The sequence below is a fragment of the Triturus cristatus genome, chromosome 11 (genome assembly GCF_964204655.1).
Source record: "Triturus cristatus chromosome 11, aTriCri1.1, whole genome shotgun sequence".
NCBI lineage: Eukaryota > Metazoa > Chordata > Amphibia > Caudata > Salamandridae > Triturus > Triturus cristatus.
This window is the reverse complement of record NC_140594.1, coordinates 785,929,211-785,948,302: the sequence shown is the minus strand read 5'-3', so window position 1 is coordinate 785,948,302 and position 19,092 is coordinate 785,929,211. Positions and strand designations below refer to the sequence as shown.

General features: G+C 50.5%; 1 long non-coding RNA gene across 1 annotated transcript in view; it reads right to left on the bottom strand.

Annotated features, from left to right (window-relative positions):
• The window catches only part of LOC146785440 (uncharacterized), a 29,787-nt gene extending 10,954 nt beyond the window's left edge, over positions 1 to 18,833 (bottom strand). The window contains exons 1-2 of the long non-coding RNA XR_014970652.1: positions 18,633 to 18,833; positions 15,280 to 15,358 (exon numbers count right to left, since the gene is read on the bottom strand). This is a non-coding gene — a long non-coding RNA (uncharacterized LOC146785440). The remainder of the gene's footprint in view (positions 1 to 15,279; positions 15,359 to 18,632) is intronic.
• Between the last annotated feature and the right edge of the window lie 259 nt (positions 18,834 to 19,092).

The following is a 19,092-nucleotide window of genomic DNA, read 5'->3' as shown; positions in this document are numbered from 1 at the left end:
GGTCTGGCGCCCTTTGATGTCCGGACCCTCGCACTTGGAGGTCGGAGGGTCCGGGATGAAGGTGTCCAGACACCCAGCAGGGGGTGGAGCCAGCGCCTGGGGGAGCTAGAGGCGATCGGCACCTGGCGGGGGAGAGCCCTTGACGCTTCGTTCTCCCATTGACCTGCCAAGTGGTCCGCTCACCTCCTGGGTGGAAGGTGGTGCCGGGATGCCGGGGCCGGCCAGGCCCAGGGTTAGGGTCGAGCGGAGGCCACGCGGCCTCGTGGTGCAGTGTCCAAGATGGCGGCTTGATCCGGCCGGGGGAGCCGGTGGTGGCTCGGCCCCGTGATACATGGAGGTCCGGGGGCAGGAGTCCCGTCGGAAGACGGGGTGCGGGTGATTCGTGTGGGTCACGCCTGGCGGGCCGGGGCTTAGGCCCTGTCATGCGGGGAGGGAGCAAGCCCTTCGGGTAGCCTGTCCAACATGCGTCCCCCCCAGCTGAAGGCGGGGAGAGTCACCCATCTTCCTGGGGACTCTCCTCGTCGAGGCGGAAGAAGCGTGACAGGCCATCTGCGTTGGCGTGGTCTTGGCCCGGTCGGTGTTCCACGGTGAAGTCCATTCCCTGCAGGGAGATGGACCAGCGCAATAGTTTTGGGTTCTCCCCCCGCATCTGCATCAGCCACTGCAGGGGTCGATGGTCGGTTTGTACCCGGAAGTGGGTACCGAAGAGATAGGGCCGGAGCTTTTTGAGGGCCCACACCACTGCGAAGGCCTCCCTCTCGATTGTGCTCCAGCGCTGTTCTCGGGCCAGGAGGCGTCTGCTGATGAAGGCCACCGGCTGGTCATGGCCCTCGGGGTTCAGTTGGGAAAGAACCGCTCCGATGCCGTGGTCGGAGGCGTCTGTGTGTACAATGAATTCCCGACTGTAATCGGGGGCCTGGAGCACAGGGGCGGTGCACAGGGCGGCTTTCAGCTTTTCGAAGGCCGCTTGACAGTCGGTGGTCCAATTAATCCGCTTCGGCTGGTTTTTGGACGTGAGACCCGTGAGGGGCCCCACAATGCTGCCGTAGTCCCTCACGAACCGCCGGTAGTAGCCGGTGAGTCCCAAGAAGGCTCGGACCTCGGTCTGGGTGACGGGGGGCTGCCAGGACTGGATGGCAGCAATTTTAGGTTGCAGCGGGGCCACCAGTCCGCTTCCCACCTGGTGCCCGAGGTAGGTCACGGACCCTTGACCAATTTGGCATTTGCCAGCCTTAATCGTGAGGCCGGCCCGCTGGAGGGCCTGCAGGACCTCTTGGAGGTGGAGGAGGTGGTCGGACCAGTGGCGGCTGTACACCGCGATATCGTCCAGGTAGGCAGCGCTGAACTCCTCGAGCCCTGCCAAGACCTGGTTCACTAGACGTTGAAAAGTAGCGGGGGCATTCTTCATGCCGAAGGGCATGACCTTGAAGTGGTAGTGGCCATCGGGGGTAGAGAAGGCAGACCGTTCCTGAGCCCGGGGTGTGAGACCGATCTGCCAGTATCCCGCTGTTAGGTCGAAGATGCTGAGATAGCGGGCGGCCCCCAGCCAGTCGATCAATTCATCTGCGCGGGGGATAGGATGAGCGTCGGTCCGGGTGACAGCGTTCAAGCCCCGGTAGTCGACGCAGAATCTCAGTTCAGGCGTGGTGCCGGGGGCAGCGGCTTTGGGGACCAGTACAACTGGGCTGGCCCAGGGGCTGTCCGAGGGCTCGATGACCCCGATCGTGAGCATTTTGGCCACTTCCTCTTGGATGCAGGCCCGTATCCGATCTGGCACGCGGTAGGCCCGGTGTCGGACAGGGGGACTGTCCCCGGTGTCCACGTCGTGCAAGCACCAAGGGGTGATCCCGGGGGTGAGGGAGAACAGTGTAGCGAACCGCAGTAGGAGGTCCCGGCAGCTCTGGCGTTGCTCTGGGGTGAGGGCATCGGAGAGCCGGACCCCGTCCACGGAACCGTCGTTCTCCTGAGTCTTCAGGAGATCCGGGAGGGGTTCGGAGTCTTCCTCCGCCCCACTGTCCGTAGCCATCAGGAGGCTGAGTTCTGAGCGCACAAAGTGTGGTTTGAGTCTGTTGGTGTGGAGGACCCGAAGGGGGTTCCGGGGGGTCCCCATGTCGATGAGGTAAGTGACGGGGCTTTTGCGCTCAACCACTTTGAAGGGCCCCGTCCACTTATCTTGCAAGGCACATGGTTCGGTGGGGGACATCACCCACACTTGTTGACCAGGTTCGAACTCGACGGAGGAGGCATTGTGATCGTACCATTTTTTCATGTCCTCCTGACTGGCCTCGAGGTTCGCTTTTGCCATCTCCCTGAAGCGTCGGGTCTGATTGCGGAGGGCCAGGAGGTACTTGCAGACGTCTGGAGGGGTCTTTAGGGGGGCCATCTCCCAACCTTCTTTGACTAGGCTGAGGGGCCCTCGCACAGGGTGCCCGTACAGGAGTTCGAAAGGGCTAAAGCCGAGGGACTTCTGGGGAACTTCTCGATAGGCGAAGAGGAGGCACGGGAGTAGTACATCCCACTGGCGACGGAGGGGCTCTTCCAATCCCCCAATCATCCCCTTGAGGGTGCGGTTGAATCGCTCCACTAGTCCGTTCCCTTGGGCGTGATAGGGGGTCGTGAATCGGTAGGTGACCCCGCACTGTTGCCAGAGGGACTTCATATACTTCGAGATAAAGTTCGTGCCTCGGTCGCTGACGACTTCTCGGGGGAAGCCTACTCGGGAGAAGATCCCCATTAGGGCCCGGCCAACCACCGGGGCTGTTACAGTTCGTAGGGGCACCGCCTCGGGGTAGCGGGTGGCGTGGTCCACCAGTACCAGGATGAACCTATGTCCTTGTGCCGTGCGGGGGTCCAGGGGCCCCACAATGTCTATTCCTACCCTCTCGAACGGGGTGGTGACCACTGGGAAGGGTTGCAGAGGGGCTTTCAGCTTACGGCCGCTCTTCCCACTGGCTTGGCACGTGGGGCAGGACCGGCAGTGGTTGAGGACGTCGTTCCGCATCTTCGGCCAGAAAAAGTGAGTCACTAGGCGACTGTAGGTTTTGTCCTGGCCCAGGTGTCCAGCCAGGGGGACATCGTGGGCCAGAGTTAGTAGGAAGTCTCTGAAGCGGAGAGGCACCACCAGCACTCGACTGGCCCCTAGTTCTGCGATTCTTTGTTCGCTGTATAGCAGGTCGTTATCCCAATAGACCCAATGAGTTCCGGTGGAGTCCCCTGCGCTCTGGGCGCTGGCTTGCTGGCGGAGCCCCTCGAGGGAGGGGCAGGTCTTTTGCTCCTGGCGGAACTGCTCTTGGGTGGGCCCCCCTTCTTGACGCCACTGAGCCAGGCCGGGAAGGTCCTGGGGTTGCGCGACCCCTTCGGCCGTTGGTTCTGGGGGGTTGGTCTCGTCGTGGTCCTCTACTGGGGCGACCGGGGGCGGAGGTGCTGGCCATTCTGGATCTTCTGATCGGGGGACGGCACGGGCGGCCATGGACCGGGTGGTTACGCAGGCCCAGTCCGGGAGGCCCAGCATCCCCAGGTGCTCTCTTCTCTCGACGGTGGCCCACGGGGAACTCTCAAGGTCATTCCCCAGGAGGCAGTCCACGGGTGCATCATCCCGGACCGTCACCTTCAACAGGCCGGAGACCCCTCCCCATTCGAAGGGGACGCAGGCCATTTGACACAGACTCTCGGAATTGTCGGCTGAGCGGACGGGGCAGAGAATGTTCGGCAGGATCTGCTCGGGCTTCACCAGGTGACAGCGGACGGCCGTCACACTGGCGCCTGTGTCACGTAAGGCCTCGGCCCGACGTCCATTAATGGTCACCCATTGGCCATATTTCCGGGTGTTGGCGGGTAGGGGGGCCCGCGGAACCATGTCCTTTCCCCCTAGGCATGCTAGAACCATGGCGGCCGGTTCCCACTCTTGCTGGGCCGGCTCGTATTCTTCCTGTTCCTCTGATAGTCGTTCTTCCCCCAGGGCGGCGGCCGCTACCTGGCGGGGCTTTGGTGTTTGGTTCTGCGGGCAGCTCGGGTCATTGGCGTAGTGGCCGACTCGCTGGCATCGGTGGCACGTAACGTTGGCTCGGAACCCCGGGCGCATCGGGGGGTTGCCCCGCCCGGCCGGGGGCGGGGTGCTGGCCACGGGTGTTGCCGGGATGGTGTCTCTCCCTCGCCCCTGGCCTCCTCCTCCTCCCCGGGGACGGTGCTGGCCTTGGTTGTTTCGGTTTTGCTCGTGCGGTCCTCTCCGGCCCACTCGGGTGCTTTCCCATCGGTCAGCTTCGGCGGCGAGTTGCCGGGGGTCAGTCAATTTACTGTCGAGGAGGTGCTGCCTGAGCTCGACGAAACAGTTGTTCGACAGGTGCTCCCATACCATAAGGTTAAAGAGTTGCTCGTAGGTCGTTACATGGCTCCCCTTGATCCAACCCTCGAAGGCTCGGCTGAAATAGTTGACGTACTCCACCCAAGTTGTACCCGGGATCCGGGTGCAGTCTCTGAACCTCTGGCGGTACATCTCGGGCGTGAGGCCGTAGCGGGTGAGGAGGGCAGCCTTCATGTGGTCGTAGGACGACATCTGGTGATCTGGGAGCTGCAATAGGGCATCGCGGCCTTCGTTGACGAACCTCCCCCATAGTCCGGCTCCCCAATCACTCCGGTCGATCCGGTGGGAGGTCATGGCGATCTCGTAGGCTTTGAACCATTGTTGTATGTCGTCCTCTCGGACATATTCTCGGACAACATCCTTGGGGATGTGGACTTTTCTCTCGGTTGCTCCCGGGGTGTGCGGTCGCTCAGGCACCCCCGGTTCTTTATTCTGTTTCCGGAGTTCTATCTCCGCCAGTTTGCGCTCGTGTTCGAGTGTTATTCTTTTTTCCTCGAGCTCTCTCTGTCTCTGTTTTTCTTCTCGCTCTTCTCGGAGCCGCAGATGTTCTAGATTTAGTTTCTGCTCGGCTAACTTTAGTTCTCCGTCCATCTTGAGTCGTGCCATTTCCAACTCATGTAATCTGGTTCTTTCTCTTTCTTGGATCTCCTCCTGCGAGAGGCCCGTTCCCCGCTCCTCGGGAGCCGTGGCGTTCCCCTCTGGTGCGACACTGTTTTGGTCGGGTGATCCGGTGACCCCAGTTTCTGCCCACGACTCAAGGGCGCGCTTCAAATCGTCTTTGGTACTCAGGCCGGTGGTAGCAATGCCTAGTTCCATGCAGAATTGTTTAAGTTCGCGGTGGTTATATTCTTCCAACTTATCCATTTGGAACTTTTCAGTGGAACCGCTATCTTTGGCTGACATCGTGGTTTTGTCGTGGGGTGAGCTACTCTCTGTACGATTACGCGTTGATTCGGATCGCGCCGCTGGCCACCAATGTTAGACGGACCGGGAGGGTCGGCCGAGGACAAGGGGAGAGGTCTCCGGGGAGAGCCGTCTCCAGCGATCGTACAGATAAATAACTTCCCCCCCACAGACAGACACCACACAAGGAGAAGATTTAGTGTTCTTTATAGGCAATTTCTTACGGTACGATGGAAGGTACAAGGAGGTCTGGATTCAGGGGTCCCCTCGATTCAAGTCTCTCAAGATGGGGAAAGGGGGTAGCGGGACAGTCTGGTTACCAGTCTTGGTAGTTGAGGTGGTATGGTGGATAGCTCACAATCCTCGAGCTTGGTGTTCTAGCTGGGACGGGCCGCGGCAGCGCCAGCAGGTCCCGGTGAAGATGGTCGATACACGGTCCGCGGCAGCGCCAGCAGGTCCCGGTGAAGATGGTCGATGCACGGTCCGCGGCAGCGCCAGCAGGTCCCGGTGAGGATGGTCGTTACAATGGGCCGCGGCAGCGCCAGCAGGTCCCGACGAGGATGGGTGTTGCAGAAGGCCGCGGCAGCGCCAGCAGGCAGGACGATAGTTCACAAGATAGGGCTACGGCAGCGCCAGTAGTCCGTCAAGGCTGAGTTCTCTCGGTGTCTCTCGACTCCAGGATACAACTGCCGTCCTGCTCCGGAGCTGCCCTAGTTATAGGTCTGGCGCCCTTTGATGTCCGGACCCTCGCACTTGGAGGTCGGAGGGTCCGGGATGAAGGTGTCCAGACACCCAGCAGGGGGTGGAGCCAGCGCCTGGGGGAGCTGGAGGCGATCGGCACCTGGCGGGGGAGAGCCCTTGACGCTTCGTTCTCCCATTGACCTGCCAAGTGGTCCGCTCACCTCCTGGGTGGAAGGTGGTGCCGGGATGCCGGGGCCGGCCAGGCCCAGGGTTAGGGTCGAGCGGAGGCCACGCGGACTCGTGGTGCAGTGTCCAAGATGGCGGCTTGATCCGGCCGGGGGAGCCGGTGGTGGCTCGGCCCCGTGATACATGGAGGTCCGGGGGCAGGAGTCCCGTCGGAAGACGGGGTGCGGGTGATTCGTGTGGGTCACGCCTGGCGGGCCGGGGCTTAGGCCCTGTCATGCGGGGAGGGAGCAAGCCCTTCGGATGGCCTGTCCAACAAGAGGCTAGATAATTTCCTAGATTGGAGATCTGAACCATAGCTTTGCTGTCATGTTCCGAAGTCTGGTAGACATTTGTACTGTGTGCATATTAACTCCTAGACCCTGAATGTAAGATCTTTTACAACACAAGGATAGCTCTGCCGTCACAGACTTGGGCCTGTGTAACCTGTGAGTTAATTCTGGTTCTCCGACAGCCGTGTAACCTGAAGGTGAGTTGTATGAGCCTGGAAGATATTTGTAAGCTATGGGGTGGTTTTTCTGTCCATACCTGGGTCTCTAAGATCTTTGTAGCCTGACAGTTCTTTTATCTGATACTCTTTGCATGTAAGAGTTTTTTTTATGTTGTTAGACACATGAATCGGGAAGATGTTTTTACACCACGACATATCTATGTTGTCAAAATTACAAGATCGTAAGGTCTCTGTGACCTGAAGGACAGCAGTGCTGCCTGAAGCTAGAGCCTGTGTGCTGGGATGAAAAAGTACTCCACATGGTATGGACATGCACCCCTGCCCTATGTCGATCGTCACAGGCAAACACAGATCATGATTGCATGCCACAACATAGGCCTGTTTCATGGACTGCGGTCTTGTTGTACTGGGAGAGGAGCCCGAAGCTCTACCCTCATAGTGGTGAGAGGCTACCGCCTTCACCAGGAGTCAAGCAGCACAAGAGCGGTAGTGGTAGCATACCTTGTAGAGATCTGTAGTAGCAAACAGGTCCCTTTTAACGTGTGTCACTGGAGTGAGGCCTACAGGCTCATTCAGTTAACGTTCTGCTGCTTTGTAGTTATCTCACCCTTGGCCTACATAGGTTTAGTGTAGTACTGTGAAGAGAATGAGTGGTGTACCTGCACTGAATGTATCTGAACCTGGGATAGGCTACACTGCAGTACTGCTCAGTGCGGGCATGGTGAATGCATGTGCTAGATGTATGTGTGCCTCAGAGGGGTACAATGCCTAGAAGGATGTAGTGCTGTGCAGTACGTGCATGTTAAATGCATCTGCTGGAATACATGTGTGACTGTGAGTAGCACAATATGAAGAGGACACAGTACTGTGCAGTGCGTGCATGTTAAATGCAGGTGCTGGGTGTATGTATGCCTGTGAGTAGTACAACATAAAGAAGGTACAGCTATACAGTGCATGGAGGCTAAATGCATGTACTGGGTGTGTGCCTTTGAGTGGTACAGTAAATGGAGGATACAGTACTGTACAATGTGTGTGTGTTGAATGGAATTTGCTGGGTGTATGCATCCCTACAAATGGTACAGTACGTGATGGACTCTTGGTTCCATTTTAGGAGACCCAGGGCTGCCTGATGAAACATGAGGAGGTAGAGGAATCCCCCTAGACAGATTTGTGTGTTGCTGCAGTCCTGTGAGCTGGGTGGGACACACTTAGCAGGGGAGAGCCAGGCTTCCCCTGTACACTTCAAAGGGTGCTTTTTGATTAGGAGAGAGTTCACATGGAAGGGTGTTGGTCACATTTCAGGAAGGAGATAGATCTGATAAGGAAATCATAAAGATTAGGGCTGAGGCCTTGGGCTAAGTTTCAATACACTTATGCCTGTTGCTAAGATCCATGTATAGGCCCTATTCACCCCCATGGCCTGTGCTGCCAGCTTTGGAGTCACTCTTGCTGTTTCAGACTGCTTTCAAGAGGAACAGGAGTGAGTACTTCAAAAGAAGCTGACCGCCAACAAAAACGCCAAACACTCCTACCCCAAATCACATTTGGTGTCTGGAAATGGACTATACGAAGAGGAGTTTGAGACCCCAATTATTTTTATCTATCAAGCAGCCAGGTGGGCTGTGTGAGGAAGGGAAGCTCTGCAAGACGTCTGACAGGGACGGCCTGGGGCCAAAGGCTTGCTAGTCTTCCTGCTGGGTGAGGGGTCATCACCAACAGAATCTAAGACCACTTGCCCTGGAGCCTGGTGCACCAGCACCTGCCTGCTTTCCAAGACCAGGGTTCCTTTGTGAGGAAGAGGAGAGCGTTGGAGGGAGCAAGCTCTTGTCAGGAGCCCTGTCAAGTGGACTCCTTTTGTGAGTAGTCAGGACATGGCTGCACTGATTGGGCTATGTGCAGAGCAAAGTTGGTGACCTCCGTATGCCAGAGCAGTGCCTTTGTGAATCTGCTGCTGCACTGATCAGGTTATTACACATGAGTAGGGCAAAGTCAGTGACCTCCCCTTATGCCAGAGGAGGGCAGCTGTGAATAAAGCTGTGTGCAGAGCCTGTGCATAGCATGAGCCAGCAATCCTGTATGCCAGGAGAGGCCACCCTGAGAAGACTGCCATCTGGTAAGGGCTGTTGCCTTGTGCGGCAGCAAGGTGCGACCCCATGTAGAGGTCAGGAGCAGCCACCGCCAAGGACTTCACTGTACTGAGTGGGCAGGAGCCTGCATACTGCCGTGATGATACGATGACCCCATGTGCCAGAGGCGGGTCACCAGGAGTAATAAGAAGTGTGACCTGAAATGCAAACCCCTGTCGGAGTAGTGAGGCTGCTGTTGGAGCATCTGTGCCCCATCTCCAAGGTGACTGACCTGTGTCAGGATCATTGCAACAACCCTCCACCAGGAGACGGATCGGGTACTTTCACCACAGGCAGAGCTGCAAAGAAACTCCGGTCACTTCTGGAGTGCGACCACGTTTGAGGATCTCTGCACCCACTAAGTGCAGCCTGCCTGGTCCATGTGTAGCGAGCTCACCTGAATTCAGCTGGTCCTGCTTTATGCAGCCGGGGATGGGGCACGCTCAGGAACTCTGGATACTTCACACCTTTGGATGCGGATAAGACAGATTTTGGGCCAGTCTGCCCCAGCGTACTTGCTGCTAGTTAGCGCTGCGGCACTGTAACAATGTTTACTTTATATAAGAGTCAAAGTGGACTCTTGAGACTAGGACTCTTAGTGCAGCTTACCATGAATGTTGCTTATAGTGAAGGGGGAATAACCACTATCGCTAGGAGTGAGGAGAGAGTTGGACTTGAAGATTCACCTAAAGAAACACTAGAGCCCCAACCTCAGGGGACTGTGCAGTTTTTTGTTTGTGTTGATAGCAGTAGAAATAAAATAGTTATATTTTTCTTCAAAGGTGAGTACTTGGCTTGACATTGATATATTGTTGCTGCTGCACGCATTTTGATTTGTTGGCCCGTGTCTACTTCCCTGTATCCACCTTCCGGTGCCTTGGACTGCTTGGGCCACACCATCCTGAGAGTCTTGTCCAAAAGGGGTACTTGGCCCAGCCGCTCAGAATCCTTTGCAGGTCGGTCCCAAGACATCAGGTGTTAAAAGCCCTAAACCTCCACAACTGGGCCCAGTAACCCTTGCGTGCCCTGTGGCCCTCTGAAAGGGATTCTAACACTTTGAGATCTCGAAATACCTGGGACTAGCTCTGCTAACATAAGTGTAAACCTGTAAATTTTCTATACCCTGGGAAATAGCCCTATTGTCTTAGTTCAGAGCCTGAAAAACATTTGTGATCAGATGGACTCCGTCTAGGCCGAATAGACTGGATTAGGGTATGGGTTAGGTGGGAGATTCGATGAAGGTCTAAGGCGATGTTTTCTAGATTTTAAGTAAAAAGACAGTGTGTGGCACATGCCTTTTCAAAATATACTTATGGGAGGAACTTCATTTCCCAGGAGTGGCAGCTGATGACTTGAAAGTAGCAGACTTTAAGTTTCCGTCTTTGAAGTGCACTTCGGTCATTCTAAATTTCATGCAGCAGGACGCTCTTCCCCAGAAAAGTGTTTGTAGTAAAAAATTGTCTAAACGGTGCATTTTGCAACATAATTACAATGTATGCTAATTAAAAATCCATGTTGTGTCCTGCAATCCTTATTAAAAATCCATGTTGTGTCCTGCAATCCTTATCCTCCGCAGGTGTGCTGGGGGTACAAAGTCCCAAGAAAACATTTGATAAAAATAAATAAAATAAAACAGCATCATTTCTTTAAGAATAGTGTAAAAAACAATAAGAAATAAAATGAAGCAGTTGCAAAACTAATATGTCTCGGCTGTAAACACAGATAAAGCTGCTGACTTTCGAGATGTCAACTCAAGTTAGATTAAACCTTTATAAAAATAAAAAAAATGAGGCAAACGGCAGTCTCAATCAAATCTTGGACACATAAAGAATCAACAACCTTCATCCTGGCAACTGTGAACTGAAAGTAATTTGTAAACCATAGCATTACTTTCTAAAGCACTTGGTTCTTGAAAAGTGACAAGATTTGTGGCAGAATGGACAGAGCAGTTCGCCTTTTGTAAGATCATAAACTGTGATCATCCTGTGTAAGGGCAGGGCACTTAAAGTAATGGAATGCAGAGCAGACCTTGTAGTCATGCCACTGTGTATCTTTATTTTATTACATTGTACTGTAGCGCTCCTATATCGCTGCCTAGCCCTCAGTGGGGTGCTCTTACCTACTCATATGAGTAGCACACTACACCGTGAAGAGAAATGTTTTTTGTATCATGCGTGAGTGACCAGAGAGGTGCTCTTGTCTTGTCTTGGAGTGCAGAACCTGGCAGTGTGATGGAGCAGGAGGGGGGAGATATAGGCACACCAGTCACAATCAGAACTCAAACATATAGGGAGCTACACATCACTGACCTAGCCAGAGGGGCAACGGCATGCTGTGTGCGGGTACACCACACAAATGGTAATAAAACAAGGGGCAATAATCCATATGGCAACATACTCAATGTAGAGATGCTGTCCAATCAGTAAAATGATGACAAGCATGCAAGAAAAGGAGTTGGTAACAAGTGCACCTTTTTAAAAAAAAAAAAACAGGACACTACCTACTGCTGCACAAGTACACTTCATAAGCGTGGCAAGAAGTGAAAAAGGAATCTAGGCTGGCTATCTGAGCAGAAGCTACACAACCTTTAAAAGGCCCAGATTTCTACTAGCCTTGCTGGGTCAGAAAAGAGCAATCTATTTGAGCAGTGAATTGCAGCCCAAGCCTCTGTTATACGACCAAAGGAGGACAAGCACCCGTTGGCAAGCCCTAGTCTGCCCAAGGTTCACACCCTAGCAGAATGGCACCCTGCACATGTGAGGGATGAAGAGCTTGGTAGGTTGCACTTTTGTCTTCACTCATCGAAGTGAGCTCAGTAATATTTCTTAGATCTGAGAGACCAATGTTCTTTCTACTTTTACATAATGAGGTATACTCCTGCCCTTTTAGAAATTTTCTCTGAGACAACTTCCACTTTTATTATTAGTAGGGGATGAAATTTCAGAATAAAAAAGAGAAATGTGATAAAAGAAGACTCCCCCCTCCCTCGCTTCCTTTGTTTCACTTAGAACATCAGCTTGCGGAGCAGTCCACTCCACTTTTCCAATGACCACAAGTTCAGCAGAGGTACACACACATTTCTCTCAGGACGTCACCCAGCCTGCATTGCACTTCAGAAGAGGTGACCATGGCAGGGAGGGGTAGCAAGGCCCGGGGGTTCACTGGAATCTGGGGTGTGAGAAAAGAGCTTAACTTGAGCCACTTGGCACTCTACACACAACCTATAATTGACAAGGAGAAAGGGAAAGGAAGGGAGCAAGCCCTGGAGTCGATAATAGGTGGGCTAGGAAGAACGCTGGATCAACCAAGGATCCCTTTAATGTCAGCAAATACACAAACAAGTCTTCAATTCAAAAAAACTATATGCTCAATTTTCCCTCAAGCCACTAAAACCCACCAAGGTTTCAAATCAATATTAACACAGACCCTTAGACAAGATCGCAAGAAAGAAACACTACTGTGCAAACTTTAATGTTCTACAGCAAATTAAGTGTAGTAGTGCGACAAACAAGACCTAGAGTTCAATGACTAAAACATAGGCACTGTGCGTATTTTACCTTGTCCGAGTCAATTCAATGTTGCCAGAAATGAGTTTAAGAGGTAGGAAGTTAAAGAAAATGTCAGCACATTCTTTTAGTTGTTCCATGCAAATCAGCGATGCCAGATTTAGAATTATGGTGTTAAAAAAACAGTCACTGTGCACGCCTTTCCTCATTCCATTCAATGGTATCGGAATTTGACTTCGACTTATGAAGTTAAAAATTGTCACCATGCACGCTTTTATTTGTCCCTCAATTGAATGACTGACAAAATTGTGGGACAGTTTCTGAGTTAGTCAGTTAAAAGTGCTATTTATTGCACCCGAAAAAATATGATACACTGGGGTTCTAGATGTATCAGGTGAGATAAGTCGTACCTATTCTGAGTTATTGTGGTATTACATGCAGATGCAGATGTTGGTGCTTCATTAATACCGTATTGCATCTAGTAATTTCCGGGTGTGAAAAATACCACCCAAATCTGAATTCTGACCCCTGCACAACCAGGAGACACATAACTCTGAAAAACTTGAAGTCAGTGCCTTAAAGTTACTGAGTTAACAAGCATTTGCAATGCAATAGGTCTCGCATTTGTTGCAGTTGGAGCTACTGGCATTGTAAATGGCAGTGTTTTTTATCAATGTTTTTGTTTGCAGTGGAGTGATTATTTAAAAATTACACACTATACCATATTATAAGCTATTCTAGCAACTGTACAGTAAAGCTATGGCTATTTTAACGTAAAGGAATGTGAATGGATGAATAAAAATACAAAAAACAGGATTTAAATATTTACGATGGAATGTATAGCAGGGGACAGGGACTACCGATCACAACAAATGTACTTGAAGTGATTGGGGCATCATATGCAATACAAAAATCGGGAGTACGGGGTGTCAGCGACGCTTGTGCAAATGTTGTTCAGCTGGTGAAGTGGTCAGCTCTGTTTGCAGAAGCAAAGTGGTAAAAGGTGAAGTATTCAGCTCTGTTTGCAGGCACAAAGGGATGAATGGTGAAGTGGTCACTCTCTTCAGCGGCGAACATGCTCTTTATTGTTGCTCATGGGCATCAAGAGACTCTGCCAGGTCTAAGGCATTCCAGAGACCTTATATGATGGCTGGGGTTTGTAAATGAACCTACATTAAACACCACTAAGAGATGAAGCGACTTCTGCAACATCACATGATTTTTCTCCAAAATGTGTTTTTTCAGTTTTACTTTTTGGATTCCTGGGATGCTCTGGCATAAGATTCCCGGTTCCACCATGATTCATTTGGTACAGTAAATAAACACAATAACCAAAAATACTCTCAAACTGCAGGTTAACAGAGATGTGGTTTTCTGTGTAACAGACAAACGCCTGACCATGGTCCCAGCAGGGGCTCATGCCACCTAATCTAGAGACACTTCTCTCACAGGAGTTGTGCCAACTCACCTGCAGCCAAAGCTATGGGTCACGGGAAAATGGGATGGAGAGTAAGGGGGGTACAGGGAGAGAGAGAAAGGGGGCATGGGAGAGAGAAATGGGGGCATGGAGAGAAATGGCGGACCGAGAGAGAACGGGGGAAGAGAGGCTGGAAGGGTGAAAACGAAAGGGAGAGAGGGCACTAGTGAGGGGGGTACCAGAAGGGGAAGGAGGTGGACAGGTGATATACATTTTAAAAAGCAGGTCTTTGGCAGTAGGTGATGACTGCTGGCAAGGACCAACACCCGGAAAGGAGGTTTGACATCCGAGCCCCCACTATTATAATGTGAAACTATCATGCAACTACAATATCACAAAAAGGGGCTAGTTTTCCAAAGACACATGACCCGCCTGATGTACACACTACAACATTCTTATAAGTCCCAAGAACATAAAGACAAATTCATCTGGCACATTGGAAAAAAATTATACTTTTCAAATAGCCCTCCGTATTAAATTTGCTCCATTTCTACGCTCGGTTAACAGATATAACTACTACCCAATCAATGGTATTCAATTGATCCACCTCGGAAGAATGAAGGCTGAGGCAGACTTGCCGGGAGTGTAACCTCTGCCCCTTACAAGTGTACGTCTCACTGAGCCCTTCTGCCGGTATTGTGTTGGACAGCTGGTTACAATTCGATCAGTTGAGCCCCTTATGTGTAGCCTTTAAACAGAAACACAGCAAAGCCCGCTTTTGTATTCGCCAGATAACTAGGAAAACCAGCTACACACGAGGCGCGAGCAGCAACCGGAGTCACAGAGGTAGAGAGACCAGCCTTGGCTCCGCCGGTTATGAATAACTTAATATCCACGTACCTACCAAACATGAATGTGTCCTTCTATAATGGATGTGGTATACATGTAAAGTGCTCCAATACCTACGGATTGAGTTTGCGCTAAATAAAAAAAACTAAAAAATAAATACAAACACCTAACAGATCTGTTCCAGGTCAGGCAGCGGAATCATAGTTCACCCGAACATTGTGAAGACAGAGCAGCCGTCCCTGAAAATCAGCAGGGCAAGGGCGAGGATGTGGTCCGTCGGCTAAACTGCCGACTTTTGTGCTGGAAACCAGAGTTTGAGCCCCGAGGTCGCATCAACATCCTGTGATTCTGGGCAAATCACTTAATCTCCCCGTGCCTGAATGTGTAATGTAAATACGGTGCTCGTGTAAAGCGCTCCAATAAACTTTGGGTCGAGTTCGTGCTATACATATATGCAAAAAAAAAAAAGTGCAAAGGCAAGTAACAGTACAAGGACATGTCGCCAGCTAGTCACATGCACTCATAACCACACCTACAGGCGACGCAACAGCACAGTGAACCCATCCGCCCAACACCGGACATTTTGCAACTTGCTTTTATATGGTGTACGCATAATTATACATTTGCCACACTTGCCTCATACCATCATCTCCTGCATTTTTTTCCTTTTCTCGCATAATTTAGCCAACCCTGCCAGTTATACTATAATAAAGTAAACAAACTAAACAGTTCACAGAACTTACCCCAGTAAAACAAGCGTCTTCAAATAGGTCGTGTCTCCAATGAATGTCGCTGTTTCGCCTTCTTTGAAAATGTTCAGTGCTGCACGTTTAAATAGAGCATTGGATGCACGAAAGTTTATCACTAATAGCACTAAGTAAACAAAGTAATTGCTAAAAATGTCCTAAAACATGCCGCCCTAATTATCGCTTGCCATGCAGCTTTTATGACTAATGAAGGCGTGGCGGTAGCGCCAGTAATACGCCTGCTCCCGATCACAACACAGAAAGTGAGAATTATCACAGCATGAGACCCCACAGTAATCATTAGCACAGCATGTCGACAGGCGCCCCAGGCTGCTGGAGCACTCAACTATAATTAATGCGCAGCACGTCTTCCGGAGACGAGCACTCAACTGGAATTAACGCGCACAAGCTGTTCCACTGTGAAGCGCGTTCACAGACCAGAATCGGCTTGTGCCCAGACCAGAATCGGCGCAGCACGTCTTTCGGAGACGAGCACTCAACTGAAATTAACGCGCACAAGCTGTTCCACTGTGAAGCGCGTTCACAGACCAGAATCGGCTCGTGCCCAGACCAGAATCGGCTCGTGCCCAGGTCTGTCTCCCTTGGGAGTAAACACGGCAACAATAGTCTCGTTGGCGGCAGCGCTTCGCGCTGCGACGCCAGCGAGACCTAAAAAGCAGCCACTGTGTACACCTGTCCTTATCCCAACCACTTCACATGTCACTAATGAGACCGAATTATAGAATACAAAAATGGTCACCGTGCATACTTTAACTCATCTTCAATTCATCGGTGCCAGAAACAAGATTTGAGTTCAAAGTAATTCTGTCACTGTGCACACCTTCACTTGTCCTATTCAATGTTGCTGCCAGAAACAATACTTAAGTGTTACAGAACTAAAAACTAAAAAACTAAAAAAAAGTTGTTCAGTCAATTCTTTCAGAAATGAAACTAAGAGGGTTGTTTCAAGAATGGCAATCAGCCAGGGTGGCAGAGGTTATAGCCTCCAACACCTTAGTGCATGACTGTCTGCCACATTTAGGGCCTCATGTAGGTAGCCCAATACCGGTCGGTAACGGCCGCTTTTCGGTAATTATACCGTTACCGACCGGTATTTAGGCTTTTGCAATGTAGGGGGCACATTACAGGATTCGGTTATTTACCGAATCGGTAAAATTACCGAATCGGTAATTTTACCGATTCGGCAAATACCGAATCCTGTAATGATATGTAGGGGGAGTGTGTGGGTGTCGTGTGGAGTCGGTATTTACCACCAACTAATAGTTGGTGGTAAATGAAGAATGGCTCTGTAAATGCATTTTCAAGCGCTTAGAAGTGTGCAATGTGGCAGACATACATGCCCTTAGGGCATGTATGTGTGCCACATGTGCACACATGCAGGAATCAGGGGTGCAACAGGGTGTCAATGTGACACCCTGCCACCCTTGATTGTGTTCCCCCCATTACCGAATCGGTATTTACCGATTCGGTAATGAGGCATACCTTCCCATTGATTCAATCAATGGGAAGGTATGCCTCATTACCGAATCGGTAAATACCGATTCGGTAATTACCAAATTTCTACGAATCGGTAATTTTTACCGCAGGAATACCTACATAGCATTTACCACTTCATAAATACCGAATAGGTATGATTCGGTATTTATGAAGTGGTAAATGCCAGGCCACCTACATAAGGCCCTTAGACATTTCTGCCTCCGTGGCAGGGATCTCTATGCCTTAAAGGAGCCACTGCGTCAAAAGCTCCTCTGAAGGCACTGCGAGTTTAATGAGTGGCCACCATGTTTTCTGTGCTGCCCCAACCGTTTGGTTTTTAAATACAAGCTTCTAAAGCCTGAGTTTGTTTTTGTCAGGTCTGCCAGGCTTTTCCTGGTGGCCCCAAACAGGAAATATGTACATCGGCCCTAACTAGGGAGGACAGTCGGAAGTACTTTGAAGGACATCGGTTGACCTTGTGGCTGTTGGTCTAAGGTTTCCTCAGCAGAGGCAACAGAGAGTTTCCCCGATTCTAAATGGAGAGGGTTGACCATCAGTTTGACGGACAGGGTACACCTCTACACAGAATGTTAAATAACCCCCTTAGAGTCGTGGAGTTAAAAATTGAAAAACTGTCAATTTGCACACATTTACTTGTTTCATTCAATTTGATACTGCCATTAATAGGGCTTTAAGATATATAGTTGAAACAAAGTTACAGAAAACACTTTTACTGGTTCTATTCAAATCACAGGTACCAGAAACGAGACATAATTTTCAACAGTCACACCCTTCCTGCCTCCAAGGTACTAACCAGTCAGGTAAGCAATAATTGACCTACGTCACCCCTTCTGTATGTCCCAGTAAAACATCCCCCGTGAATACACTTTATGGCAAAACCCTGTTCTATGTGATTAATGCAGAAAAAAGCAAGTGCAGGTTTAGTCATTAAATGTATTTATGTATGCGATTATGTAATAGCACATACTTGACCCAAAGGTGTCAGAGCTCTTTACAATAGAACCAGTTGCAATACATAAGGACCTCAGAGTACATGAATTGCATAACACATACAAAACACATACATGCGTCTAAACACAAAAAGAAAACGTTACACTGGTGTGTGCAAGAGAGGTGCAATTTAAACTAACGGCGTAGATATAATCTGCCAATATCGAATTATAGTGTGAAGAGGTGAGGCGACCAAAGATTTTGAATTTTGCTAAGAGAAAAAAGCAACGCAGAGCCGTATTTAATAACAATAAAAATGGCCTGCCGCTGCTCTCTTCCCCTACGATGACGTACACACAGCCTCACATTGTCTTCCAATGTTCCCTTTCCAGTAGTGCCCTAATAGCGCCAGGCGCCATAGCGCGAAGACACGTGCGTGATGTCTAACATACATTTTGTACTTGAAGGGAACCCCTGCAGTACTAAATCCTGTGCTATACTCTTTTATTTACATTTTACACATTCAGTGTGTGCTGCACGGTGCAGCACACACGCAATGAGTGAAATGTATGGCGAAATAAATACATTTCTCATACCTAATGCTTGCTTGTAGGAAGTCTCATTGTTTGATTTAAGGCATGGTCTGACCACCGGTGGTAGCCTTGGATTACCCAAACACCACCCTTATAATGACACAACAAAGTGCAAAGCAGCGCAAACCACTATTTGCACTACTTTAAATCAACTTTCCAGCACAATTGTTTTTTTTTAATGAAAAATAAATAATTTATCAATCCTGTGTGCCACCGGGCGCTACATTGGTGACTTCGTGGTGACACAAAGTCTTGATAAATCTGTAGCTCTTGCAGTTTGCAGCAGGTGAGAGTTACTCTCCAACTTACCTGTTATTATTAAGGTAGGTTCCTGCATTCTTTTAACCACCAGCTCTTTGAATTTCCTGACCGTTGTTTTTTTGAAAGCCTCCGTGCTCTTGGCAACGTCAATGATGTTGCGATTGCCAGTCGGACTGTAAAGCAAGACCTGGCAGCCTCCGCGGCACATCTTGGATCTGTGCTGCTGCTCGCTGCTGCACGCAATGATGACTAAAGGAGGTGTCGTCATTTATATAGTATTCCGGTTCATCTACTTTCACTTTTATTTAGACTCCTAGGGGTTTGCCGGTGACATAACATGTTTACCATCCCTGAGTCCAGCGCCCCTCTCACAGCGCAGTGTTACAGACACGTAGTAAGGCATGGGTAAAGTGGGCACTTTTCCAGGGACCCCATAGCCCCCCTTGTACAGTGAGTGGGACAGTCGTACTACCTGCCATAATAAGGTTGCTCATAAAAACAGCTTTGT